This window comes from Pteropus vampyrus, unplaced genomic scaffold (genome assembly GCF_000151845.1).
Source record: "Pteropus vampyrus isolate Shadow unplaced genomic scaffold, Pvam_2.0 Scaffold64, whole genome shotgun sequence".
In the NCBI taxonomy this organism is placed as follows: Eukaryota; Metazoa; Chordata; class Mammalia; order Chiroptera; family Pteropodidae; genus Pteropus; species Pteropus vampyrus.
In genome coordinates, this window is record NW_011888845.1 from 4,121,578 (window position 1) to 4,139,014 (window position 17,437).

The 17,437-nt window shown below is 39.1% G+C and overlaps 1 pseudogene; it reads right to left on the reverse strand.

Annotated features, from left to right (window-relative positions):
* Positions 1 to 295: 295 nt before the first annotated feature.
* Positions 296 to 4,868, reverse strand: LOC105292821 (annotated as a pseudogene).
* Between the last annotated feature and the right edge of the window lie 12,569 nt (positions 4,869 to 17,437).

The window sequence follows — 17,437 nt, forward strand, 5'->3', positions numbered from 1 at the left end:
ACTTAGAATATTAACGCTTGTGAATTATCTTTCCTTCCATTACTATTGACAAGCAGTGAGATTATCATGGATTTTGAGTGGTGTGGCCCAGCATTTCCATGGGTCATCTTCTACCACGTGCTCAGGGCCAAGGGAAGTTTAAAATTCTCTTTTTTAAACATGTTGGCAGAATAGAGTGGTGTGGCCCAGCATTTCCATGGGTCATTTTCTCCCACATGCTCAGGGCCAAGGGAAGTTTAAAATTCTCTTTTTAAAACATGTTGACAGCTCTGGTGATTCAACCCCACAATTCTCTTTATGGTGAGTACCTTTCCAACATTTTTTGCACAACAATGATGATCCCACCAATGAATCCAATAGCTTGTAAGACCCCAACTATGATTCCAACCACAGTCACTATTGCCAAGCTATCTTTCTCAACTGTTGATTGTGCCTCTCCACCCACTTTCTCCATGGAGTGACTAGTTACTATATTTGGGGTTGTGGTGCTCTGGCTTTCTTCTTGGGAGTAGACTGTGCTATCTGGAGTTGGCAGATCCTATATGTAAATGTCTGTTATACTATCCATACTTGTTGGCACCAGAGTTGTCAAGCCAGCAGACTGGTAGGGCTTCTCACTGGCCCCTGGGGACACAATGCCATCTTCCACATCTGAAGTCATAATGTCATCTTCTTACAAACTGTGCTGGCTCCTTCTGCCAGGATCCAGAACAATGCACTTCTAAAAGGGAAGAACAGACTAGCACTTCCATATCTTCTTAGCTGATTTGTTTTATTTATGGGGCAGCAGCTAGCTTCTGTGCCAGTGAAGATCAAAAAGCTCTGCAGCCACAGGCTGTAGCGTGGTGGAGTGCAAGAAGTGGGATCTGGAATGTGGGGAACAAAAGCCCCAGTGCAGGAGGAGACCTCCAAGTACCTTCACCTGCGAGAGCTGGAGGAGCAAACTTTGCAGTTGAGAACTTTCAAAGCAGTGTCAACATTTATTTCTCCCAATGAGGGTGGGGAGCAGTCAGCTGTAAAGTTGTTTCAGTCTGGGGTCACTAGGCCTGCCCTCTGGCTCTGTTTGGTTAGAGTGAATAAAAGATGACCTCAGGCCAGGTTTAAAATTACAGGGCTGTGCCTGGGGTGGGGGAGGTGAGTGGGGGAAGGTTGCCAAGGGGTGCGGAGGGCCTTAAGCCCTGGCAAAATTGGCTTTTAGTCTATTCCCCAGTAGGATGGAAAGCGCATGTATGTGGGGGGTGGGGGGTGGGGGGGTCTGGGGTGCATGCAATAAGTGGTTTATTTAAATTTTAAAAAGCTATTCACTGCTATGTTTTTTTTTAAGTGTAAAGCACAGCCTAAGTTTTTCTTATTATGAGAAGTAAACCATTCTTTATGTGGCCAGTAATTTTAGAATGAAATATGGGATTGTTCTTGTTAATATTGAATTTGATGACAAACAAAAAGAAAAAAGTGACCATCCTCATCTGGGTGGGCCAGAGGCTGCTTCAGTTGATAACTGTACCCGTTTCTAGGGGACTAGAACAGGTGTTCACCAAGGGCTGCCAGAGAGAGCTTAGCAGACTCCGTGGCTTTGGCGGTTTGGGGAAAAAGATGAGCTTGAGTTCCACCTCTCCAGACTTTGGATAGAGTGCCGTGATGCTGGCATCCATGGAAGGACATACATGAATGTTTACACACCATTTCTGGCTTGACGATAGAAGAGGCCACATGCAAGTACCAGAGAGTAGTCCCTGGGAACTGAGAGAGAGAACCTCTGCAGATAGCCAGCAAGAAAACAGAGACCTCAGTCCTACTGTTATCATTGAAGCGATCAGAATTCTGGTAACACACACACCTCTAGCTCCACTGCTGGAGAAATGAATTTCAACTCAGTGAATATGAGAAATATTCCTTTATTAAAAGCACGTTATGAGATAGAAGACAAGTCAAGCTTAAAACTGGTTAATCATATGAAAGTGAGGTTACATACCCCTAAGCAGGGGGTACGGTTACAGCCAGGGAAGATGGAAAGCTGTAACCCCGGGGGAGGGAGAGGTCTGTGTTATATTTGGAGCTGTGATGGAGGTTCCAAAGGCATTCCTAGGTGATTGGCAAGTGAGGTCATTGTGATTGACACCTAGCTGCTACATCACTCTTTGTCTAGTGCATATATGCATACCTAGAATTTAGCCTGTTATAATTAGATTCTGAACTTCCAACCTAAACGTAGTATTATAATGACCTCTGCACAGGTGTCTATAGCCAGATTAGGCCAGCTAAGACTATGACCCTCTTTTCCTTTGTCTCTGGGAATGCAGGGGGAATTCTCTAACTACCAATAGGATATTCTTTGGGCGGTCTCTAGGCTGAACCTTATTCCTTTGTTCCCTCTGTCATTCATGTCTGACTACAATCATAGAGAACTGAATTCTGCCAACAATCAAAATATTCCTAGAAGTATATGCTTCTCCAGAGTCCTCAGGTAAAAAAGAACCCAGCCTGGCTGACACTTTGATTTTGACCTCATGATACACTACACAGAGAACACAGTCAAGCCCCTCTGGCTTCTGACCTACAGAACAGTGAACTAACTAATAAAATGGATGTTTTTCAAGCTGATAAACTGATGATAATTTGTTAGGCAACAATCAAAAACTAATGCAGACATCCCGACACTGCCTCTTAGCATCAGACCTGTGGTTTGATGCTAAGAGGTAAAAATTCAATGGCCTAGGATTTTGGTTCAACCAGATAAATCATGTGGTATGGGAGGGAGTGAATATGAGGTATGTGGGGACAAAATTGGATTCAGATTACCCTGGTGGAAAATAATAAAGAATACATATGTATTTTAGTTTCTATCCCTGGTTCCTAATTTAGGGCTCCTAAAACCCCTTGGAAATAAGGGTCCTAGGAGAATCTTCTATTTTAACATTCAGTCTTTGATGTTAGGTGCTGACCTGGAGCTATTAAGATCGTTATAATTCCTGAGTGATTGGAGCACCTGACACTGAACTCCTAAATCTCTTGGGACTTCCTGGAATATGTTTTGTTCAAATGTAGTAACTCTTGGTGGGCTTTAAGATGGGAGCTGGTCACTAGAAAGACCAAGCCATGATTAGAAACTTGGAACTTTCAGCCCTACCCTTCATTCCTGAAAGAGAGGAAAAGGGCTATAAATGAAGTTAATAATTAATCATGCCTATGTGATAAAGCCTCCATAAAAATCCCAATAGTATGAGGTTCAGAGAGCTTTTGGGTTGGTGAACACATCCATGTGGCAGGAGGGTGGCATTCTCAAACTCAACAGGGACAAAAGCTCCTATGCTCAAGACTCTATGTACTTCACCTGGCTATTCATCTGTGTCTTTTATCACATCTTTTATTAAATAATAAACTAGTAAACAAAACAAAAAAAGTGCTCCCATTAATATAAAATTCATCTCCTCAGATGAACACTGAAAGATTCAACGTGTCTTTCATGTGTCATACTCAAAGGGGTATACAACCTCTAACACTTTTAGGGGGCACAAATTACAGAGGTAGTATTGGAATAATAGGAGGGGTTGAAAGTAGAATGAGAGGGGCTGAGAAGAATTGATTCAGCATCTGCTGTTGTGCTACTGAAGAGTTCAATGTATCTTTTACCCAACAAGTCCTTATACTTCCTCAAATAGTTCTGTGTATATTCCTCACAAACAAAGGAAACCAAGTATCCCGTTGGCCTACTGTCTAGGTAGGTAACAAAGAGGATATCTTTCCACACCCGGAGAACAGCCTGGAGCTGGGACTGAGCCCACCCAGGAAGATGCGGCAGCTTGAAGAAGAAAATTCTGTAGGTCCTGTTGGCCACCAGCAGGCCCTGGCGATGCACACCCCACAGGGTCCCAGCTGAGGGCACTCTCCGCCCTCCATGTGGGTGGACAAGTCCCTTCGAGTAGGTGCTGGTGCCGCCGCCGCCCACCACCACCTACCACCACTGCACTGCCGAGCCTCCCGCTACACTGCACGCAGGCATAGCGCTCAGCCTCCCCTCACCGCGTGCACCTGTGCCTGGCGTCGCCCTGGGAGTTGAGCGCCGCAAGATGGTGCCTGTGACACTGGCGCCCCCGTCCACCAGTAATTCCAACAACAGCAGCGCTCGGTCCCAGGAACCAGCGAGTGGTCCGAGACCAGGGAAGACACCGCTAACGTCCATCCATCGGCAAGTCTCTACCCATTTTGTCCAATTAGGACACCCTGCCTACTGCTCCCGGCACCACGGACTCAGACCAGGACACCGAAGGCTTTGGGCTCCCTCGCCGTGACATACTGCCCGACCCCCTCAACTTTCTTCGGCCACTGCCCACCCCTCCCAGAGTAGGCTGCCAGGGTCTGGGCCGTACGCGGCAGTCCCTTATCCGTCCACTCTCAAAGCCACTCTGGTGACCGCTGCCAAAACCAAGAGGCTGGCTGATGCAGACCGGGCCATCTGGCAACTTGCTCCCAGAGTGAGCCCAAGGACAAGGACGGTCAGGCGCCGCTATCCAAAGGTCTTCAGTCCCCAAGATGGCCACTACAGACTCATCCAGGTCAGTTGGCAGCTGGCGGGGTGGGCATGCAGCCTCACCCACCCTCCTCTCCCTAGTCCCCTTCAAACTGGCCTACCTGCGCAGTGTGGGCAGCGTCCGCTTGGGAATAAGGGGTTCTTTTCGCCCATGCGCACGCTCTGTTACGTCTTCAGCGTCCAAAACCAGTGCCAGGCTTGCGCTAGGCCCGGAACGAGGGCTACTGACCCGCAAATTGCAGTGAGATAGTGACCTCCAGATGACCCCGATCCTTACCTTGGGTTCCACGGCGACGCGCAAGTACGGGGAGACGCACGCCGCGCACCGGGCGCTGGGCATCATGCACAGTGTTGTGTAGCAACAGTACAGGATGCATGTGGAGCAAGCCCTTCTCCACCCACAAGGTGGAGTTTGAGCCCTGGCCTGACACCCACCCTTCGTCCCAGAAGCTGCCACTGTCCTGAGACTCACCTGCATCAGAAAACCAGGTACTCTGCTAAAACAAACAAAAAAGTTCTGCCCAAAAATGTTGACAGAGCTTATGAATTGCAAAAGAGGCTTTTGAAGGTATAATTAAGGTTAAGGAGCTTGATATGAGGAGATTATCTTGGACCGTTAAAATGTTTCTGATCTAATAAAAATGGAGAAGCTTTCCTGGTTGTAGTCAGCCAGATAGGAATGTGACACCACAGAAAAAAAAGTCAGTTTCAGGCTTTGAAGGATTCTCCCTAGGGCCTCCAGAAAGGAATACAGCCCTTTCAACACCTGGTGCTCTGTGAGCACCAGGTCATACTTCTGACATAGAGCACCGGAAGATATAAATTTTAGTTGTTTTCAAATAGTAAATTTGTGGCAATAGCCATGGTCATTAGGGTCTGGAGCACAACTGAATTTGAAACTGAGCTCAATTAATGTACTTGATAAACACTGAACTGTACTTTATATGGGAAAGTGCAGGTGTATGACTAGCATTGCACAAAAAAAAAGTGGAAGACATATCATGGGCATTTGTTCTTTGTTCTTTTACTATGCAGCACCTGAATAGTCCAGAAAAAGTTGGATATGGGACCAGGCTTTCAAGTATGAAACACTAAATGAGGACACTATGCCTCTTCTCCGAATCAGCATTTTGGAATGAATAGGAACCTAGGAAGCTCTAGGTAAGCAATTTAATCATGAGTATTTTGGAATGTCTAGATTCTATGGCACGGCAGCAAATTTCTAGTAGGTGAAGTAATGCTAAGTAGATTCTTGGATTTATGGTGTTTCTTTAATTTGTGTCCCATTCCATTTCTATAAGCTGGTTAACTAGATAATATGATCTATGGGCCATCTGATAGCTGTCTAATAATTTGTTTTTGGCAGAAATTATAGAAATTATTTTATAATGATTGGCATTAAGAATATTAACTGTCACATATTCTTCTAAATCAGAAAAGAACCCAAAAATTCTTAGTGACTTTTCTGCCCCCAAATTCAGGCATAGGCCTTAACTGGCTTATGTCAATTACTACTATATCCAGGATGTACTATGGTGCTTAGTCAGTATGTGTGTGTGGTCTAATCTGGACCATTAAAAAGTGGGGCAGCTTTTCTGAAGGCGTCTGTTTTACTTTGGGAATGACCATCGTTGCTACTTAGTTCTATAACACTCTGAAATGGTAGAAAATTATACCAATAGAAATTTAAGGGGAAAACTATACAATATCCATCATTCAAGACAAGAAATAGAATGTCTATAAATTTATTTTGGAGTCAGAAAACCCTAGATTCTATACAGATCAGTATTATAGATATTTTAACAAACTAAACAAAAAACATGAGTGTATGCATATGTATGTGTGAGTGTATGAATATGTTTTCTTCTAAATAGTGACAGATATAATTAGGAAAAACCAAGCTAGAAATTGGGATAGGAAGTGAAGGGGTATTTATTTACCTTTAAACAGAATGGGAGAGGATAATGTCTTGGCAGGCCAAGAATCTTACTGTGAACGAATACAAAAAAAACAAAACACAAGCAAACAAAAAAACTATATTTTTAAAAACATCAGGAACCAATAGAAACAACAAGGACATGATGCACTAAAATTCCGGAGACAGAAAAGGTCTTTGAAAGGAGCTAATGATTGCCACCTATTTTATTCCTTCCGGAAATTTGCCAGACAGTGGCACAGATTGGGTTTCTATTGGCCCTAATAGATAAATTTTATAGAGGAATAAAGAAACAGCAGAAATTTTGACCATTTTATAGTGCTGGCATCACAGACTGGAAACTAGATGTTCTGGTTATACATTTCTCTAAAACAAATCACTCTAAAATTTAGGCTTAAAACAACAACAGCATTTTATTTTCTTATAATTTTGGTGGGATAAGAATTCTGGAAAGTAAAAGCTGGGTGATTCTGGCTCAGAATCATATCTCAAGTGGTTGCAGTAAGATGTGATGAGCTGAAACAGTAGAGGAATGGAATAGCTGAGGGCTAGATTGTGTGTGTGTGCGTGCGTGCGCGCACGTGTGTGTGTGTGTTTTTCCAGAGATTCTCCATATAATCTCCATGAAATAGATTGGGCTTTCTCACAGCTTAGTGACCTCAACACAGCTGCACTTTTAACTCCAAATCTGAAGGCTATACAAGTGAAAGAATTCAAACAAGAAAGGCAGAAGCTGAATCATTTATTATAAGCTAGCCTTAGAAGTCACTTTATGTTACTTTCATCATATTGTACTGTTTGAAAGAATATCCTGCCAGATTTCAAGGAGAAGAGACACAGACTCCACCCCTCAATAAAAAGAATGTCAAAGTCACATTGTATGAAGAACATGTAGCATGGGAGATAGAACTGTCGTCATCTTTGGGAATTACAATCTGCCACACGACAGTCTGCCCCTGACACAGACACAAGGTGACTTTTCAATATGAGGCATTTTCTGAGTTCTGGGTCAATGGAGATGGGTCAAAGACTAGGCCAGAATACTGGAGTGAATTTTCCCATAGTCTCACATTGCTTTGGAGACAAAGTCTAGCTAGAAGGAAGGGGCCTGCAACAAAGCCAAGATTGTTCTCTCTTAAATCATTCAGCACATTGTTAATCTGCTTGGAGAGAGGTTATAAATTCAGCTCAAAATTTATGGAGGAAAGAAATCTCAGGCATGAGGAAAGAACCTCTAGTTTCAATTAAAAACCTAGAAGGAGCCTGCCTTTGTCCATTCAGGCTGATATAACAAAATACCACAGACTGGGCAGCTTATAAACAACAGCAATTAATTCCTCAAAGTTCTGGAGTCTGGAGGTCCAGTATCAGGGCTCCAGCATGATCAGATTCTGGTGTATACTCTCTTCCAAATTGCAGATTGCCAACTTCTTGCTACATCCTTGCATAGTGTAAGGGGCAGCTAGCTCTTTACGATCTCTTTTAAAAGAGCACTGATCCCTTTCATGGAGGGTCTGCTCTCATGACCTAATAACCTCCCAAAGGCTCCAACTCCTAATCCCAATCCATTGGAGATTAAGGTTTTAACATATGAATATTTTCACTGACTCTTGAGCTATTGCTCCAGAGGTTGGATTTTTGTTTAGTCTCCACAGAAAACTCTAGACTGGTCTATTAAACATTCAAGCCATAGCATAAGCCATCTGTGGAACTGGGGTGAAATAGAAGTGCCCTGAGTCTAAACACACCTATAAATCAGCCCCAACCCAGTTCAATCCCCTATTTATTGATTGTCCCTTTACTCTATCTGCCTAACAGAAGAAAGTGCATGTCCTTGCTCATGGAAGATATCATCTGGATCCTTTACAGACAATTCTATACACTGCTGTTGCTTCTACATCTGAATATATAGTCTAAATAAATTTGTCAAAAGCCTCTACTTCCTCTTACCTACTAGAGGGGATTCCCTAAGTGAGAAAAAGCCACATACAGAGAAACACTAGGAACTTTGGGGTCCCACCACTCTAACAGTCCTTTGAGCAATGAGTCTCTGTGGCTGATGATTTTGACAATTAGAGACTTTAGCAATGTGTAATAGCCTCCTCCTTGAGTATTTGGACTTATTATCTCCCTGGCATACTGCCAGACAATTTATTTTCAAAAGCAGCTATTAGCTTATCATTAACCTCTCATATAAACTGAACACATGAACTATGTATGTCTTCTGACTGATGAACCAGATAGTTCTATGTGGTAGATAGACTCAGAATCATTGACTAGGGTCCATAAACGTAGCTAGTCAAATGGAAAAGTTATATTCAAGAACACAATTGACTTCAGTGGCTCCTCAGCTTTCTATGAAAAAGTGGCAACTGTCTCATGGGAGGAAAACTTTATTTCCCACTCCAGTGACTAGCAAAAATGTTGGCTCAGTGGGGCTCCTGAGTCACAGAGCTTCCCTTAAATACCTGGCCTGGCTCACTGATAGTTTGACAGAGGAAAAATCCAATAGTTTCCACTGGGCAGCTGCAGCTGTTCAATCTCAGCATCAGCTATACAGAACTGAAAATGACATAGTTTCTCTGTTTAGCATATCAGACCCAAGGCTATTCCCATTTATTTGGACAATATTCCCTTTGATTAACCTTATTATATTTTCACTGATTCTTCAGCTATTGCCCAAGAGGTTGGGTTCTTGTTTTATCTCTCACTAGAAAACTCCAGACTGGTAGATTAAAGACATCACTCTTGCAGGGTGCATATGGTAGAAACAAATCATGTTTACTCATCAGACTCTCTGGATTATTCACATAGATGCTAACAGTAAGGGTCCCCTTTATCTGAAGAGACTAAATGGAGTCAAGCTTCTTTCTGATCAAGAGATTTCAGTACCCAGATTGTCAGCACTACTGCTTATATTCATAATTGTACCAGAATTGGCAACAGAACCACTATCCTAGAGAGGGCACAAAGTAAACAAATCTGTATTTCTAATGCAGAGATCAGCACTGCACACCAGATTTGTGAATCCTACCCAAAGATGGTCCATTTGTCTCATGACAACATGGTACATGTTACAGCTCCTGCTCACTGACTATAACAGAACTTTGACCACTCTCAGGACTATTTAATGGATCCATACCAAAGTTGACACTTTTTCAAGTTATGTACTGCTGTACCAGAGTGATCATCTGACTTTGGCTACATAATTATGGCTCTTGAAACTAATCTGTGTTGTGTGTTCAGCTTTCTGAACAGTCTTCTGTATGATAATGATACATCTTTTTTCAGGAAAATGAACACTTAATTATGTACAGTAATTGCCAAGCCCTTCCTACAGTGGCCCACAGAATAAGAGACAAAATAGATGCCTGTACATTTTATAAAAATTCCATGTCTTCTCTTGCACTCATGCTTTTAGATGAAAGAACTGGTTTCTAGTAAATGATGATTAAAAATAGGTGAAATGATGGCTACTGAAATGGGACGTGTGGATTTGGGAGCAGTAGAAGAGCAGCAATCCTAGTACCTGGAGAGGAAATACCTCTTGAGGTTACAGGAAAGCAAGCGGGTGGGCATTCATGATATTTGTATTTTCCAACTATCCCTGCAATCTTACCCATGAGGGAAAACACCGTTTTGTGTCTCTCTAAACCATTGAAAGATCCTTAAATGTAACTGACTGCTGAGTCTGTCAGCTCCAACAAGACAACTCTGACCAGAATTGATAACCATTTTATAATCTACTAGAGCTGGGTATTAGGAATAGAAAGAGATAGACTCAGATCTTACACAGCCAGTGTGAAATACTTGTCAACACCTCCAGCTGTATCCCTCACTTCTAATTCCATAGTCATCTCTCAGATGTTCTGTAAGGAGGAAGAATGCCATATTGCTAGTGATGTAAACAAATAGTACAGATTTAAATGAAAGTCCCCAAGCATTCATTCCAAAATCAAGGACTAAACTCACTCATTTTAGCTGAAATGGGATCTATGAAGTTTGCCATCTAATTGGAGAGGCAGTTTGGAGCATTGTCAACTGCCCCTGATTGATTTAGGCACCACTTGAGGGTACCCAACGGTTGTCAGCATTTTTTCCTAGTGAATCATGTGCATTCTTGGTACTGTAGTTTGTATGTGAAACCAGGCATTATTGTTTCCCACACTAAAACATGGTCATCTGCCCCTTAGAGGTGGTCATAAGAAACTAAGAAAACATCTCTAGTAGGTCATGAATTCCTCAGATGACTGTGGAGATCTTTCCAAGGCTACCCTTTGTGTGTAAATTTCATTCTCTCCCTCCCACAAACTCCAAAACAAAATTCTTACAAAATAATTACTTGGAGCTTGAAACTCATGTCCCTTAGAAACAATGTTATTAACATAATAACAAAATGCAAGACATGTTTCTGTTGATTTAACCGGTCCATAACTGATAACTGGCAACTTGGTTTGGGGGGGTGAGGGGGGTAGTCGGGGGGTCAAAGAGTCTTGTGGCACAAAGGAGAGGGAAAGATATCATCAGCTCTCTGGTCCAAGACTGACCACTGAAAAACAATTCAAAATATATACCACTCATCTTTGGCACTCAGAATGAGGACTAAGTGAGGCAAATAGGGCATTTACCTTGAGCATCACACAGTTTAAGAAGGTACCCAAAATCTCAATAACTAAATACATAATTTAATGTAATATTTTTATTAAAAAAAAATACATGTTTGACAAGCTAATGCCAGTGGGCTGACACTGTTTTTCGTAAATAACATTATTGGGGCACCCTTCCAACTACATGCATGCTTTTTTTTTTCTCATCTTTTGGCAACCAAATTCTCTAAATTTTAGCCTTTTATGTTTCCCTGATATTCCTAGTGGGAACAATTATTTGGTGAAAGAATGACTGAGAAAGGAATTTTTAAAAGATGTATGCACCCAACTAAATATCTTGTTGTTTGGTTTTGGCAGTATATCAAAATGAAGTATATATTTTAAGGCATTTCTAAAGGGAGATGGATGTCCTCTGGGCCCACCCACTTTTGTAGGAGTATTCGAATTTAAACATATATGGAATTATGCTCTTTCAAAGAACCAAAGAACTCTTGAATCTGTAACTGGGTCAATACTTAAAATTAATTTTCCAGATCTTTAATACTTCCTGCTTGCTATTTCAGAACTCACATTTTTTTTTTTTTGTCTAAAAACTCATGTTCATGTGTGAATTTTTTGATGTTGTTTTCATAGCATTTATTATGACAAAGGAAGCAGCAATATCTCTGATATGAGGAGTAAGGAAGAGGGCATTATATGAATCATGGTTGAGATGACTATTTGTAATTTAAGAGTTTATTTGGGTAAGGCCTATATGAAATACCTATTTCTCCAGTGATCCAATGGAGATGAAGGATTGTGAATTATTGAATGAAAATCCACATGTGTACTTATGTATGATTGAAGGTTTTTTGTATAGCATTTCCATTATAAAACCAATGTTTTTTCCGTGAGTAATGGCATGGGCTAGAAATCTCATGAAATTCTTCTTGGTAAATAAAAATGAGAGACTTAATATTTTTCTCCAATAAATATGTGTTACTTTCAATACTAAAAGTTACTACCTTAATATTAGTGAAATAATATCCTTGTGAGTCATTGTTTCTAAAATTGTGAGAGCCCTACACATTCTTATTCAGATTATTACTTTTAAATTGGATTGTAAAATAACCATCCTGGAGACAAGTGGTAAAACAAATTTCAAAATGCAGAGACTTATATTGCATGTCAAGTGATTTCAGGGAGCAAAAATCAAATTCTATCTGCTTTGTAACAGGGTGGTATTTTATGATAATAGAAGACACTAGCAAACAAGTCTTAGTAAAGTTTTAAAAATTAGACAGTTCTCTTCATCTGAACATTACTTTTATAAATGATCCATAAATGGCCATTGCCAACATTTTCTCTTCCTATTATCTCATTTTCTCCTTAATTATTTTCTTTTGATTTTGGCAGTTTATGATTCTTATAAGAACTAAAGATACTGAAACTCTTAGAAGTTGACATATTTAGAATCACTGAGAATACTGCATATCCTCAAATTCTATCATTTTGCCCACCCTACTCCATTGCCAGCAGAATAATTCTCCATCCATCTTTATAGCCTAAAAACTGTAGGTTGAAAAAAAAAAATTCTCTAATTCTAGGGAACATGGACTGATTCATGAAAAGGGAGAAGAGTCCCACTTAGGGAAGTAGACATTCTGCATGTTCCCAGAAACTTGTACCAGACTAAATATAACAACATTAAATAATTATTTATAGTTAAAAATATGAAAGGACATACTATTCATATGTTAAAATGAAAGAGTCAGTAAGATAAGATAAAGTACTGCCTGGAAGTTCATCCAAATCTACCTGAGGTACTATGGAAGTAGTTCATAGAAAAATTCAAGTGTTTCTTCTTAAGAGAAGGGATGAGTGTGGAACCATGAGGTAGCTTCAAGAAGCAAGACCAAACAACTAGGTTGGAACCAGCAACATCAGCTTCATTTAAAGACTTGGAATTGATGCAGATATGACTCAGTCTATCCATTTTTTTTTTTGTCAAAATTGACAAAATTCATAAACCTATATAGCAAAACTTAAAATAGTATATGTTTACATCCTTAGAAGCAATAGGCTTCTAAAATACTTTGCATTATATTAACCAAATTCAGATATAGAACTTCAGCTGATTCAGACCATGGGCATATGCACCCACTTAGGTTCTTTAGTAGAGCATTAGATGGGTCTATTAAAAAGTCTCCACAGCAAACGCACCCCAAATATTTTATATGATTTTAATTATACAGCATCCACATTGGAAATTAAAGACATATGGTAATATTTGTAGCAACTTATACCTATTTCTAGAAAACATAAATAAAATCTATGATTCAAAATTTTGAACTGAAAAAATCAGTCATATGTGCTGAAATGTTCAAAATATTCAAGACAAATGTTTCTTTTGGAAATGTTTACTTAGTTAATTTATCTTCTATAACTGCATTATCATATGTACTTCTGTCTTTTAAGAAAGGATTCTTACAATGTGTATGTTTCATTTGAATTTTAAAATATTCAAGACCGTTTATCATGATAATTATCATTATTATGCACAAATCATTTTAAAACATTAAATTGTTTCTCTAGTCCTTCCTTTAGCATTTAATTCAATAGAACAGTAAACTTCATTTTATAATCATAATTTGCCTAATTCAAATATATACCATATATATCATCTCTCTAGTAGAGTTTGTATGTATATGAAAATTTCAAAAAGATATCTTACATAATCTGAAACCAACTAGACAAAATAAAAACCATAAGAAAATGTCAATGCAGAAGTTCAAATTTTGAAACATTTAGTGTTGAGAAAAAGTGGCATTTTTTCTTCCATGTAAATAAAAGTTACATACAACTACAAATCAAGTGTAATATGAGGCAAAGAAGTCTGAAGTCTAAAATCTAAACAAGTTGCCCTCTGTCCACAAAGCTTCACTTTTTTTGAGCTGAAAAGGAAGAATGACTTTTCAATCTCTGCAATTAGGAGTTTCCAGTTGAAATGTTACATGGCCACATATCCGGGAGCTCTGTTTTTCTCCTTTAGTTAACATACTGTGAGGAAATAGCTGTCAGACTTTCGAAAGCCAAACTCATAGTGTGTAATTTGTGCCTTTTCTAGTCTATGAATTGTATCATTTTCTGTTTCATATTTTTTCTTTATGTGTTCTGCTGACTGATTTATAATTTATGGAAGCTACACATATCTCCACTAATGTTCAATGTCATGCACCACTGTCTGTTTTCTATAAGGAATAATGCTATAGGATGTTTCTAGTATTCCTAGAATATTTTTTAAACCCAGAGTTAGAGATGGATATTTTTAAATCCATACTCAATAAGATTATTCTATTGAAAAATGGCTGTTTCTGCAGTTTTTAAATTTGAAGTTGGAATATGACTTTTGTTTTTCTGTGCAATAGAAAATGAAAACCTATTAGCTTTAAGAGAAAACAAAAATCCAGATACTTCCTTAATATGATCAATGAATTCTGCAGCACAGATTAAAAATAAAGAGAAAGTCGTGAATATAATTTTGTTATGACCTTAGAGTAGGTAATTATTTATCTATGTACATATCTATTTATTTTCTTGACTTCTGGAGTCGTTATAGAATATGGACTTGTTAATATTAAGATTCTAATAAAAATAAGATATTAGACAGGTGTAATACTAGACTCTGGACAAAGACCATGGTTAGCATGCTACAGTCAAAATATTTCTTCTCATTTCTTTCTAAATTTAGTAAATAATGATGAAAAAAATTTTAGCAGCTTTCTGTTAAATGCCTTTAAGCATCAGAGCATCTAAGATAAGTTTTAGAAAGATGACCTTAAATATAAGAAGAGAAAACTGAAGTATAGGATATTATATATCAAAATCCTCCTACATTTGCTATCATTAGCTAATTAATGTTTTCAATAAAATGCTGATTAAGTAAGGATGCTCTACTCCCACTTTAACACACTCTTGCTTGAGTGGCAGCTTCTGTCAGTCTTCCAAAACACCTTCGAGACCAGGCTAAAAGAGTTAACAGCTTATTGGAAGTTGTAATTGCTTACATAGCAATTAAGCTTTCTAAGACTTGAGTATTTGACAAACAGTACATAGCCTGATGTTTACGTCTTAGAAGTTCCCTATTATCCTGTGGGATGCCAGGGTGTGTCTAAATTGAGGTAAAGAAGATTGGCTTATCCCGTAGTGTAGAACTGTCCTGGGAAATGGCTACCGAATGGGGACTCTCATTTCTAAGCTTTGAATCTAGACAGGACCATTTCACTAGGGTTTAGTTACTAGTAATTGAGAAGAAAATATATGTACGACTTCTAGTCCTGGGCTCATGGACATCTCCCACACTACCTTTCATTATCTTCCATTCAATACCTCCCTCGAGCCATTCATACTTTCTTTTCGTTAAACACAGAATGCTGCTGTTATTTGCACACCAGTATCTCCTTGTGTGATCAGGTCATTATAATACAGTGAGAGGTTTGGTACCCTTATTTCACTTGTGTAGATTTTGTACAGTTTTTCTTGAAGATCAACACAAAATCAAGGATATATAAATTTTATCAAAATTCTGTGATAAAACCTATGTACTAAGAACCAAATCTTCCTATTTCAATGTGAAGACAGTTAATTAAAACCTCCTTTACACTGCCCTTATACTTGTGATACTGTGTGTTTATGTGTGTGCACACATACATAAAAACAAGTAGTTTTGCTCTCCTCCCATGTACATATACATATGCATATACATATACATATGCATATACTTGTCCTTAAACAAATAGCCAGATATATCTCCAGCAAAATATGTTTATTCGGTAACGTCAAAAAATTATAATTTGGGCCGTGAAGTCTAATGGTGAGCCATGCATAAGTCTAGAAAAACTAGGAGAGGAACAGTCTTTTATGGACTTGGGAGGGGCTATTAGAAAAGTCCATTGGAGGAAACTAAAAGTTTGAAGTGTAGTGACTTTTCACTGACTGAGTATGGTAGTCTATTACAAGGTAATAATGGCTGAGATATTACTGGACAAAGAAGAATCTTTGCTTTCTCCTGCTAAGATAGTAAAGTAGTGTCACTTTTTGTGAGACACACAAGGCACATCTCTTCCTATTGAGGTCAGTAGCATACGTTAAGAGATGTGTAGGAAAGTTCTCTCTTTTTGCCTCTTGACTCCATTTTCAATGTGATTTCTGTTTATTAATTTTTAAATAACCTTCTCTGGACAAGATTTTTCTCTGAAAGTGTCTCTAAATAAGAGTCAGGATTTTCCAGGTTTGGAGGCTTTTTATCTTGTGATGACAGGAAAGACCTTTCTTAGGTAGTGTGTCCCACCCACATCATAGGGAAAGTGCACCGATAGGATACCTGTTGTGGTCATATCTGAGTAACAATGATGCATAGGAAGGAGATCTCTTAGGCATTTTCCATCTACAGTTTATATCTTACGAACTAAGTTACACTCAGAACTGAAAAAATTAAACAGGTGCTTTGGAAAGACACAGTACAGAAATAAAACATGAAGCAATCAAACAGTATTGTCAGCTCAAATAAACTGTTTTGAACAAAATGTGTTATAATACAATCTATAGGTTTCAAATTCAGATACTATGAATTTGGAAAATAATCTAGAGTCAGTTAATAGTCTAGATAAAAGAGAGACTTTCATGAATTTTAAATCTTCTAATTGGTCTAGTCTGAACATCTTGGGAAAGCTGTCTCATCAGGTATTATTTTTTATTTTAGGAAATCTTCACTTTCATGTCACCAATTAAGGTCAGGTGCTTTCTTTAGGTGTGTCATGTGAATCCAAGAGTTTATTCTCTGCAATTTGGCAGCACAGGATTGGTTAGGCAGTAACTGATAGGGGCCTTTCCACTAAAGTCGAAGAGAGTCTTTCCGAAGGTGTCTTTTCCATTAAATGAAATCTTCAGTTTGCACAGTATGTTACTTAAGATCTTCATCATCCTGGAGCATGCTATGAAAATACTGATATACCAGACATGGTTAATTTTTATAGAAGTAATTAGGCCATTATAGTATTAATGTGCATCTCCTTTTGGTAGCTGCAGCTCAAAAGAGGCATAGATCAGGTGCATTGGATGCCCTGTGACAACCTCAAAGGGTGAGAGTTTATGAGATCCAAAAGGGGTGGATCTGAGATTTAGAAGGACCAACAACAGTTGTTTTGACCAAGGTATTTGGAGGATCTCTACAAAGTGTGCCAACTGAGTCTCAATAATGCCACTAGTGCATTAGGCTTAACCCGAAGATTGAGGATGGTAAGGGTAGTAGAAAGTGTTGTAAAACCAACCAAACAGTATAGACTTGTCAAAGCACCTTACTGGTAAAATGGGTTCTCTGATCACTAT